We start from the raw sequence: 11,337 nt of genomic DNA, 5'->3' as shown, positions 1-11,337 counted from the left end.
TAAGTAGCCTCACATCACAAGCATTCATTTTGAAGAGTAAATTGAAGATTAAGATTAGGCAAGTGAACAACCCTGCAGGGTGTTGCAAAATGCAAGATATGCCAGCTTTAAATAACGGTCTATTCTATTTATATCATGGTGCACAGAACCAGCACCTTGTCTGTGATGCTTGTAAAAACAACTGATACAACTTTTTACCATATCTTTTATTTATAAATCTGATACAGTTATGACTCAGTATACTTTACAGTCATGTAGTCATATCACTTAGTACAACACTAATGTTGGGAGACTTGAAGGCTTTGATTGCATTACTATGCCTAAAATAATCCTGTTTTACCCCCCAAAATCCCTGAATGTTAGCAAAATCCCATCCAAGAGCACTGCTGTACAGAAGAAACATCAGTTAATATTTCATAGTTCAGTAGCAGTTCACCTGGTTTTCAACAACCACACTGTGGCTGATCATAACAGAATTATGCAAATGTTAGGTAAAAGTACTTCGGAAGATGAAATAAATATGGTCAGGGAAATATTTATAAACAAAGCCATAGCCACAACACTTCAATGATGCATAAAACAACAGAAGAAAGAATACCACTAATTCCAACTGAAATAAATTTAGTCTGAATGACTAGTTCTAACAATCAGAATTATTGGACTGTAGAATAGTCTCCAAAAGGAAATGGAAAACCCCATCACTTGGGTCATTTAAAATTACACTGTTGTTGGGACCAATCCTATTCAGGCAGAAGAATAAAATGACCTGATAAATATTTTCTGTTTCTGACTGCTATGACTTTATGTATGTCAGACAGAAGGGTAATAGATGAATAGTACTATAAAAACAAATATGTAATATCGGACTTCATTTTTTCCTGAAGAAAGTGAAAAAAAATTCCTTCTGTTGATGTAGTCACAATAAATGAAAGCAAGCTGCCAAGTTAAAAAAAAAAATAACCAGCAGTAATCTGGCATAGGTTATTGCAAAGCATTTCGGTATAACCACACCCATCTGAAATGTTTCACTTAAGGTCCTTCCACTCCATACTGAAAACTGAGGGCCAAATTCATCCTTGGTGGAACTTCCTTGACTTCAGTGCATTTACCCCAAAGGTTAAATTTAGCTCCAAATGAGTAATGCTTCCATGGTTGCATGAACTTTACAACAGTCTGAATAAAACCACCAGCAGCATGAAGTCTTCGTATAGTGGAACAAAGATGAAGGAAACCGTTATATGTTTTGATCTGAATGTCTTGTGTTCCAGAAAAATATGCCTTTACTGTAATTTTACTAAGCACACATGTATAAAAGATACACATCCGTCTATGTTAAAGGTACACCATCAACTTTTAAAAAAATCAAATTCCTATCTGAAAATGTTTTATGCTTATTGTGGTAACTCATAGTAGTGGCCCTACAGTTTAGATTGAGTTCTAAAATAGGGCATAAATTCCTGTTTTTCTCTAAAAGTAGGTGGCCTGTAGATATGTTTTCTATGCTCTGAATTTTCTGTGTAGTTTGTTTTATTTTTTTCCCTTCGTACATTTTCAATAGGAAGTCTCTGAAAATGAGCTCTGACTGACTTATTTCCTGGGTAATCTGACCTTTCATTGTTGGTCGATGTCACAAATATAAAGGGAAGGGTAACCACCTTTCTATATACAGTGCTATAAAATCCCTCCTGGACAGAGGCAAAGTCCTTTTACCTGTAAAGGACTAAGAAGCTCAAGTAACCTGGCTGGCACTTGACCCAAAATGACCAATGAGGGGACAAGATACTTTCAAATCTGGAGGGGGGGTGGAAGGCTTTGGTCTGTCTGTGTGATACCTTTGCCGGGAACAGATCAAGGATGCAAGCCCTCCAACTCCTGTAAAGTTAGTAAGTAATAAAGCTAGAAAATGTGTTAGGTTTTCTTTGTTTTGGCTTGTGAAATTCGCTGTGCTGGAGGAAATGTGTATTCCTGTTTTTGTAACTTAAGGTTTTGCCTAGAGGGATTCTCTGTGTTTTGAAAAATCTGACTGCCTGTAAGATTATCTTCCATTTTGATTTTACAGAGTTGTTCTCTTATCTTTTTTTGTTCTTCTAATAAAGTTCTGTTTTTTAAGAATCTGATTGGGTTTTTTGGGTCTTAAAAATCCAAGGCTGGTTGGTGCTCATCTTGTTTATTCTCAAGCCTCCCCAGGAAAAGGGGTGTAAGGGCTTGGGTGGATATTTTGGGGAAATAGGAACTCCAAGTGGTCCTTTCCCTGTTCTTTGTCTAAATCACTCGGTGGTGGCGGCATACTGTTCAAAGACAAGGCGAAATGTGTGCCTTGGGAAAGTTTTTAACCTAAGCTGGTAAAAATAAGCTTAGGGGTTTTTTATGCGGGTCCCCACATCTGTACCCTAGAGTTCAGAGTGGGGAGGAAACCTGACAGCCGATATCTTTAAAAAAATATTGTCTATCTGCACAAACTTTGGTAGCCGTGCATCCTTACTAGGTCTGGTGCAATGGGTAGTTTTTGAAAAGAAATAATCTGAATTTAGGGTCAATGTTAGCCTTTAACTTTCAGTTATAATCAATGTGCCAAGGATTGCTGATGCATAAACTTTGCATGCTGGTTCATGCCTAAGCCCTTCTTCCTCAGAACTTCAGAAGCCATCCTTTTCTGTCAGATTTTATACTACTATTGGGAAGGATTTTATGTTCCATTTCAGGCACAAAAGAGAAGAGTTTCATGAGCAGATACACAGAATAGAAGAAGGTTTATGTACAGCTGCATTTTTACTCCTCAGTTTGCCCCCAAGCCACCTCACGCTTGAAAGGCCCACTCTTCGTTTAAACAATAAAAAAAAAAAAAGGAAATCAGTATGCAAAAAGCTTTGTTATGAAGCAGTAGCAAGGCTCTACACACATAGCATATCTGACACAAAACCACAAAAGCAAGAAAATGAAACCTAATAGTACATATCCTGTACTCCTCCCACAGACACACACTTTATTGTTGCCAAAAGAGCTGTACACCAGAGTCCATGCACGGCAGCCATAACTATGTCCCCCTTGCAATGTCAGCTGCCTATCACTCGCTTTACCAAGTTACCCTGTCTCGACACAAACTCCTCCACCTGGGGAAGTGAGGAAACAGATTGACAGAGCGAGACGGGTACCCAGAAATCACCTACTACAGGACAGGCCCCACAAGGAAAACAACAGAACACCACTGGCCATCACATAAAGCCCCCAGTTAAAACCTCTCCAGCACATTGTCAACGATCTACAACCAGGGCCGGCTCCAGGCACCAGCTTTCCAAACAGGCGCTTGGGGTGGCATTCAGAATGGGGCAGCAGTCTGTGTTCCGCGGTGGCAATTCGGCGGCAGCTCCGCTGCTTTTCCTGCCGCGGCGGCTTTTGGGTGGCAGCTCTGCCGCTCTTCCGGGCACGGCGGCAATTTGGCGGCAGCTGCTTGGGGCAGCAACATTGGTAGAGCCGCCCCTGTCTACAATCTATCCTGGAAAACGATCCCTCACTCTCACAGATCTTGAGAGACAGGCCAGTCCTTGCTTACAGAGAGCCCTCCAACCTGAAGCTAATACTCACCAGCAACTACACACCACACCACAGAAACACTAACACAGGAACCAATCCCTGTGGCAAACTTCGTTGCCTACTCTGTCCCCGTATCTACTCTAGCGACACCATCAGAGGACCCAACCACATCAGCCACACCATCAGAGGCTCATTCACCTGCACGTCTACTAATGTGATATATGCCATCATGTGCCAGCAATGCCTCTCTGCCATGTACATTGGCCAAACTGGAGAGTCCCTACGTAAAAGAATAAATGGACACAAATCGGACATCAGGAATGGTAACATAAAAAAGCCAGTGGGAGAACACTTCAATCTTCCTGGACATTCTATAACAGATTTAAAAGTAGCTATACTTGAATAAAAAAACTTCAGAAACAGATTTCAAAGAGAAACAGCAGAACTAAAATTCATTTGCAAATTTAACACTTGAATAGGGCTTGAATAGGGACTGGGAGTGGCTAGCTCATTACAGAATCAGCTTTGCCTCTCCTGGAATTGACACCTCCTCATCTATTATTGGAAGTGGACTACATCCACCCTGATCGAATTGGCTCTGTGGACACTGGTTCTCCACTTGTGAGGTAACTCCCTTCCCTTCATGTGTCATTATATAATGCCTGCATCTGTAATTTTCACTCCATGCATCTGAAGTTGTGTTTTACTCATGAAAGCTTATGCCCAAATAAATGTTAGTCTTTAAGGTGCCACCAGACTCCTTGTTGTTTTTGTGTATATACTGTGCTTTGTGTATAGTTAGTTTCGCTGTATAGCCCTTCTTCCCTGCAAAGTCAACTAGGGCCTGATCCAAAGCCCACTGAACTCAGTGAGAGATTTTCTATTGACTTCGATGGATGTTGAAGCAAGCCCTTAGAGCTAGATCCACAAAGGTACTTAGGCACCTAACTGCTTCTTTAGGGACATCATCAAAACAATTGCTCAGCTGCCATCTAACCCCATAGGTGCCAAAGTTACCACTAGCAGGCCTACTAGTTAACCCGCTTAAGTGCTAACGCCACCCCACAGCTAACAAGCTAAATACTTTTGTGGATCTAGCCCTTTTCCCTGTAATTTGTACAGAGCTGTCACACTGCATCAGGAAATTAAAAATATCTTGGAATATTGGAAAGTAGAACTGGAACATCACAGAAATTGGCCCCAGAACAGGACTCAATGACAGAGGAAGTTGAAACTCCTTTCAGCTTCTTTTTTAGAATTATTAGATATCAAGCTGACAGCTCCATTTCATAGCCTTTGAGATGCTTTGGTTATTCAGTGTCCCTGTTGTCTGGATTTTTGCCATTTATATTTGCTTTTGAAAAGAGTCTGCAACTGTATAAAACCAACTTTTAATTGGAGTTCAGGAACATCATATTGGCTCTGATTTTAATAATTGCGTGTATGCAACTATATGAAGAAAATGTTTTAAAAAAAATCCAAATCTGATTTTTTTCAACTTTGTTAGAAAGAAAAACCCCACTCTACTCTATCAAAGACCTCCTGACTGTTTAAACTTGACAGCTCTTGTTCATTGTTTGTCTTCAACTAGACTTATTGTCATCTAATAATTTCTTCCCTGATATAAAAACTCTAATCTAAATCGATAATTTTCATTAATACTTTCTCAAGCCTTAAACCTGTAGTTCTCATGAAAATTTTGTAATGCTTATTCAACAAGGAGATTGATCTATAATGTACATATCACTAGATCTTTATTGGGTATAAAAGAGATGGACTAGTTAAATTGTTGAGAGAGTTTTCCATCTCAATTACATAGCTGAACAATTCCAGACTTGGTCTGTAAGCACTTGTACAATTCTGCAGACTGTGTCGGGGAGCTCATGCTGGATGGTTCTGGTCGGCCATTCTGGCCTTGGAATCTGTGAATCTATGATTCCCATTCAACCCCTTCTTTCATGGGTTTGCCTACATAGCACTCAATATACTAACATCTGCAACTCTGCATAAAGATGACTAATCTAATCTCATGCTTCAGGGTTTTAGCCAGTCACCAGCAGTGGTCAGGAAGGAATTTTTCCTTCACTGCACAACTAGCTAGATATAGTCTGTTTTGTTTTGTTTCTCCCATCTTCTTATGAAGCATCAAAGATTGGCCACAGGGCACCTGAGAGGGTGGACCGGTGCTCTGAATTGGTACAAAGAATCCTCTTTCTAGATGCCTGACTGGTGTGCCTTGTTCACATGCTGAAGGTCTTACTGGTCACCTGACTTGGGGTTGGGAAGGATTTTCTCCCCAGGTCAGATTGATTGGGCCCTTAGGAATTTTTCACCTTCCTCTGCAGCATGGGGAGTCATTCATCTGTTGGGATCATCTGGCCACATCTCACTTAAACAAAAGGGGTGATTTGATTACAGTCTATAAGTGCCTACATGAGGAACAAATATTTGATAATATAGGGTGTGATGGGTTCTCCCCAGGGTGCCAGTTGGAACCAGGGTACCACTGAGCCCACCTAACCCACCAGCCTCGGCTTCCTTTCACACTGTGGTAAGTTGCCACGCTCTCCAAGCTTGCTCTTTCACCAGCATACACACCGATAGGGACACACCCAGCTGCTGAGATCAGCTCTGCATGGTAAGGATCAGCTAAGGCACCTCCCTTTGGAGGGTAAACCCAAAATTATATCGTTTTGTGCTGCACAGGGAACTGTACAGTGTAAGCTCATAAAATTTACCCCCTCCCTCAATGTGGAGAGAGATCTTCAACAGCTTTCTGCCCCAAGTTATTTCCACACACTGGTTTTAGACAAAACAAAAACAACTTTATTAACTACAAAAAATAGATGTTAAGTGATTATAAGTGATAGCAAATTGATCAAAACGGATTACCTTAGTAAATAAACAAAATCGCAAACTGAGCTTAACACACTAGATAAATCCAGGAGGAATTCTTCAAGGGCCTCCTTCCCGTGGGTCCATATGATGATGTCATTAATGTAGCGCAAGCAGAGGAGGGGCGCTAGGGGACAAGAGCTGAGGAAGCGTTGTTTTAAGTCAGCCATAAACATGTTGGCATATTGTGGGGCCATGCGGGTACCCATAGCAGTGCTACTGACTTGAAGGTATAAGCAGTCCCCAAATCTGAAACGGTTGTGGGTAAGGACAAAGTCACAAAGCTCAACCACCAGGTGTGCCGTGGCCTCATCAGGGATACTGTTCTTGACAGCTTGTAGTCCATCCTCATGTGGAATATTGGTATAAAGAGCTTCTACATCCACGGTGGCCAGGATGGTGTTTTCAGGAAGATTACCACTGCATTGTAGTTTCCTCAGAGAGTCGGTGGTGTCTCGAAGATAGCTAGGAGTGCTGGTAGCATACGGTCTGAGGAGAGAGTCTAAATAGCTAGATAATCCTGCTGTAAGAGTGCCGATGCCTGAGATGATGAGGTGTCCAGGATTTCCAGGTTTATGGATCTTTGGTAGCAGATAAAATACCGCTGGTGGGGGCTCTGGGGGTGTGTCCGTGTAGATTTGTTTAGGAATGAAAATTGCCATATCAGTATCAGATTAAACACGTCAAGCTTTCTCCTACTGCTATTTCCAAGGAGATGACAGCAGCACCTACAATAATGTTGTGCCTTTTCTTCACCTGAGTTCAGCATCTAGAAAACTCCCATTACTAGCTGTCATCCTACTATTGTAAACCTGCTATAACCTGCTGTGAGCCAAGCAACAATTCACTCCTCCAGTGTCCCTCACAATATTAAACCCTAAACTGATCCCCAGCCCCTTCCTCATCTCATGCAAACCTAACCCCACAGACACCAAGAGTACAAAACCCTGAGTTTCTCCCTGCTACCCTCTTCATCAACCACTCAAGAACATTAAACCCTGACCCCCTTCCCCCAGCACCTTCCCTCATACCATAAGCATCCCTTCCTCTAAACACTGAAGCTACCTTCCTCACATACATGCCATTCTAACACTGCTATTCAACGATCCCGACACAACACCCAGCCCCCTCTGAGCTAGGACTGGTCAAAAATGGTAAAGTCCTTTTATGAAAAAAATTAAAAATCACTTTCATTCCGCAGATTTCTAAAAGGTGCAATTTTCTGTTCAGTCCACATTTTTCACAAATATTATTTTAAAAAATTAGCTTTGAAAGGTTTTTTTTTTTTTTTTTGCACTTCTCCCTCCTCCATTTTTCTCTTCCTTTCCCCAAGGAAGGTGGGGCAGGGCAGGAAAGTGGGAGAGAAATCAAATACCCAGTACCTCAAAGTACTTCATGGGGGTGGGGTCCTTTGAAACAGACACCAATAAAACATGATGTTTCACAGAAAAAAATACCAGTCCCCAAGGATAGACCATGTACCCAGAGGCAGTGCTGGCCCATTGGAGGTGTGCTCTTTACCCCTCACCCCCCACAATGCAATAAGTATTTTTTATTTCCACAAACCAAACAATATACCAACACATACTAATACACTTGTTCAAAACTCCATGTTAAATAAGATTAGTGGTATTTTGGGGGTAATACTAAATCAGGACCCCCATGACCTTAATTGTTTAGGGCTTGTCTACATTACCTGCTGGATCGACGGGCAGTGATCGATCCAGCGGGGGTTGATTTATTGCGTCCATCTAGACGCAATAAATCAACCGCTGAGCGCTCTCCCGTTGACTCCGGTACTCCACCAGGACAAGAGGTGCAGGTGGAGCCGATGGGGGAGTGTCAGCTGTCGACTTACTGTCGCAGTAAGCAGATCTAAGTACGTCAACTTTAGCTACGTTATTCACGTAGCTGAAGTTGCATCATTTAGATTGATTCTGCCCCCGCCCCGCCAGTGTAGACCAGGCCTTAGTCTGTGTAAGCTTAGCACCACTACTGCATGCACCCCTCTCTCACTCTCTCTCCAGCAAAAGATTTCAACAAGCTCAATCCCTAACCTTTCCTACCAATGGCAACCCTTTACCTTCCTTTACCCAAAAAAGCCAGGGCTAATCCCTCACCTCTCTCTACCCCCTCACAACACTGACTCTCACCCCACTAATAATTATTTCTCTCCTTACTCATCCCAGCCATTACCTGCTCCACCCCCATAACACTGACCCTCATCCCCCCACAGCTAACTTGTACCCCCAAACCACCCCTCCTCCCACTCCACCACCATAAGTGACCTCATCCCCCCTCAACTAACTTATACCCCAAACTGCCCCCTCCCCATAACACTGACCTCATCCCCCTACTAACTTATACCCCAAACTGGCCCCTCCCCATAGCACTGACCTCATCCCCCTACTACTAACTTATACCCCAAACCACCCCCTCCCCATAACACTGACCTCATCCCCTCACAGCTCCCTTAAACCCCAAACCGCCCCCTCCCCATAGCACTGACCTCATCCCCCTACTACTAACTTATACCCCAAACTGCCCCCTCCCCATAACACTGACCTCATCCCCCTACTACTTATACCCCAAACCACCCCCTCCCCATAACACTGACCTCATCCCCTCACAGCTCCCTTAAACCCCAAACCGCCCCCTCCCCATAGCACTGACCTCATCCCCCTACTACTAACTTATACCCCAAACTGCCTCCTCCCCATAACACTGACCGCATCCCCCCACTACTAACTTATACCCCAAACCACCCCCTCCCCATAACACTGACCTCATCCCCTCACAGCTCCCTTAAACCCCAAACCGCCCCCTCCCCATAGCACTGACCTCATCCCCCCACTACTAACTTATACCCCAAACTGCCCCCTCCCCATAACACTGACCGCATCCCCCCACTACTAACTTATACCCCAAACTGCCCCCTCCCCATAACACTGACCTCATGCCCCCCCAAAAGCTTCTACCCAAACCTCCACCATAGCTCTTACCTCCCCGACATCCCCCGACCGCATCCCCCACTAATAACTTACACCCCGCCCCACACAGCACCGAGCCGAGCCCCCCCCTTCCCCCTCGCGCCCGCTCCCCCGCCGTTCCAGTTCCTCCGTCCCGCCCCGCCGTAAAGCGGCTGTCGCGCCGCTGCTCCCTGGTCACGTGAGGGGGTGATGGCGGCGCCCTGCCCCGCCTCGGGCTGTCGCAGGGAGGTGACGCGGCGGCTGGGCGCTGGGGCGCGAGGGGCGGGGCGCAGGCAGAGGGGACGATGGGGCTCTGAGGGAGCTGCACCCCGCCGCACCGAGCTGCTCGCCCACCGTCCCCGGTCGGAGCGGGAGGCGCCGCGGCCTGCGGAGCCGGCTGGGGTTGCGGCTCGGGCTCCGGGCCGGGATCGGGCTCGGGGCCGCCACAGGCCCAGCTGCTGTCCCGAGAGGCGGAGAAGGCGGTAAGGAGTCCGGGGCTGCGGGGTACGGGCCGGGCTCCCGGGCCTCTCTCCCCCCAGCCGAGCCCGGGCCCCGGGTGTCTCCCGCCTCCCCTGCACCGGCGCAGGCAGAACCGTGGCCTGAGGCTTCCTCGGGGCCGGTCCCTTGGGAGCTTCCCCTGCGGGGCCGAGGCCGGGGGTTTTAAACCTCCCTGTGCCCCAGAGGTGGCTGATGTCTGGGGGCTCCTTCTGCTCCCCCCGGGACCCGGATCGGCCTGGCGGCTCCCCCCCGAGACGGAGGGGCCCGGGGATCCCCCACCAGAAACAGATGGATACGGGGCATGGGGCATCCCCTACAGCCCACCTTTCCCCAACCCAGACAGGCACACGGTCCCAGGGGCTGGGTGTTTTTCTACAGACGCCCTCCCGCCCCAGAAAGTCACCCACACAGACCAGGGCTTGAGGGATCCCCTACATCCTCCCCAACCCAGATAAACAGAATGGCCCAACTCCTGGGGTTCTTGCTCCAGCACCCCTGAACCCAGAAGGACACAGACCAGGCCAAGGCCCTTAAGGGGGCCTATTATGCACCCTATGACTTTAAATAGTGACATTGTCAACTTAAAACTGGTCCTTTTGGATGAAATGCTCTTGCCTGCTATCAGAGTAACAGCCGTGTTAGTCTGTATCCGCAAAAAGAAAAAGGAGGACTTGGGGCACCTTAGAGACTAACAAATTTATCTGAACATAAGCTTTTGTGAGCTACAGCTCACTTCATTGGATGCGTACAGTGGAAAATACAGTGGGGAGATTTTATACACATAAAGAACATGAAACAATGGGTGTTACCATACACACTGTAAGGAAAGTGATCAGGTAAGGAGAGAAATTTTTTTGTAGTGAAAATCAAGGTGGGCCATTTCCAGCAATTGACAAGAACATGTGAGGAACAGTAAGGGGGTGGGGGGAAATAAACATGGGAAACAGTTTTACTTTGTGTAATGACACATCCACTCCCAGTCTTTATTCAAGCCTAAATTAATGGTGTCCAGTTTGCAAATTAATTCCAATTCAGTAGTCTCATGTTGGAGTCTTTTTTTATTTTGAAGTTTTTTCGTGGAAGAATTGCCACTTTTAGGTCTGTAATCGAGTGACCAGAGAGATTGAAGTGTTCTGACTGGTTTTTGAATGTTATAGTGTTAATTCTTGATGTCTGATTTGTGTCCATTTATTCTTTTACGTAGAGACTGTCCGGTTTGGCCAATGATATATGCCATCATGTGCCAGCAATGCCCCTCTGCCATGTACATTGGCCAAACCGGACAGTCTCTACGTAAAAGAATAAATGGAAACAAATCAGACATCAAGAATTAACACTATAACATTCAAAAACCAGTCTGAGAACACTTCAATCTCTCTGGTCACTCGATTACAGACCTAAAAGTGGCAATTCTTCCACGAAAAAACTTCAAAAAAAAAAAAAA

General features: G+C 45.3%; 1 protein-coding gene across 27 annotated transcripts in view; it reads left to right on the top strand.

The window, feature by feature from the left end:
• Positions 1 to 9,652: 9,652 nt before the first annotated feature.
• Positions 9,653 to 11,337, top strand: part of PHF20L1 (PHD finger protein 20 like 1) — an 81,712-nt gene continuing 80,027 nt past the window's right edge. For 7 of the 27 annotated variants that reach the window (XM_043539078.1, XM_043539077.1, XM_037891985.2 and 4 more), the window contains exon 1: positions 9,662 to 9,877. The gene's annotated coding sequence lies outside the window, so the exon portion shown is untranslated. Of the gene's footprint in view, positions 9,878 to 11,337 lie in introns of all 27 variants that reach the window. The other 20 variants (XM_037891988.2, XM_043539066.1, XM_037891986.2 and 17 more) reach the window with 7 other exon arrangements.

This window comes from Chelonia mydas, chromosome 2 (assembly GCF_015237465.2).
Source record: "Chelonia mydas isolate rCheMyd1 chromosome 2, rCheMyd1.pri.v2, whole genome shotgun sequence".
In the NCBI taxonomy this organism is placed as follows: Eukaryota; Metazoa; Chordata; order Testudines; family Cheloniidae; genus Chelonia; species Chelonia mydas.
The sequence above is the reverse complement of the archived record's forward strand: the minus strand, read 5'-3'. Positions and strand labels throughout refer to the sequence as shown.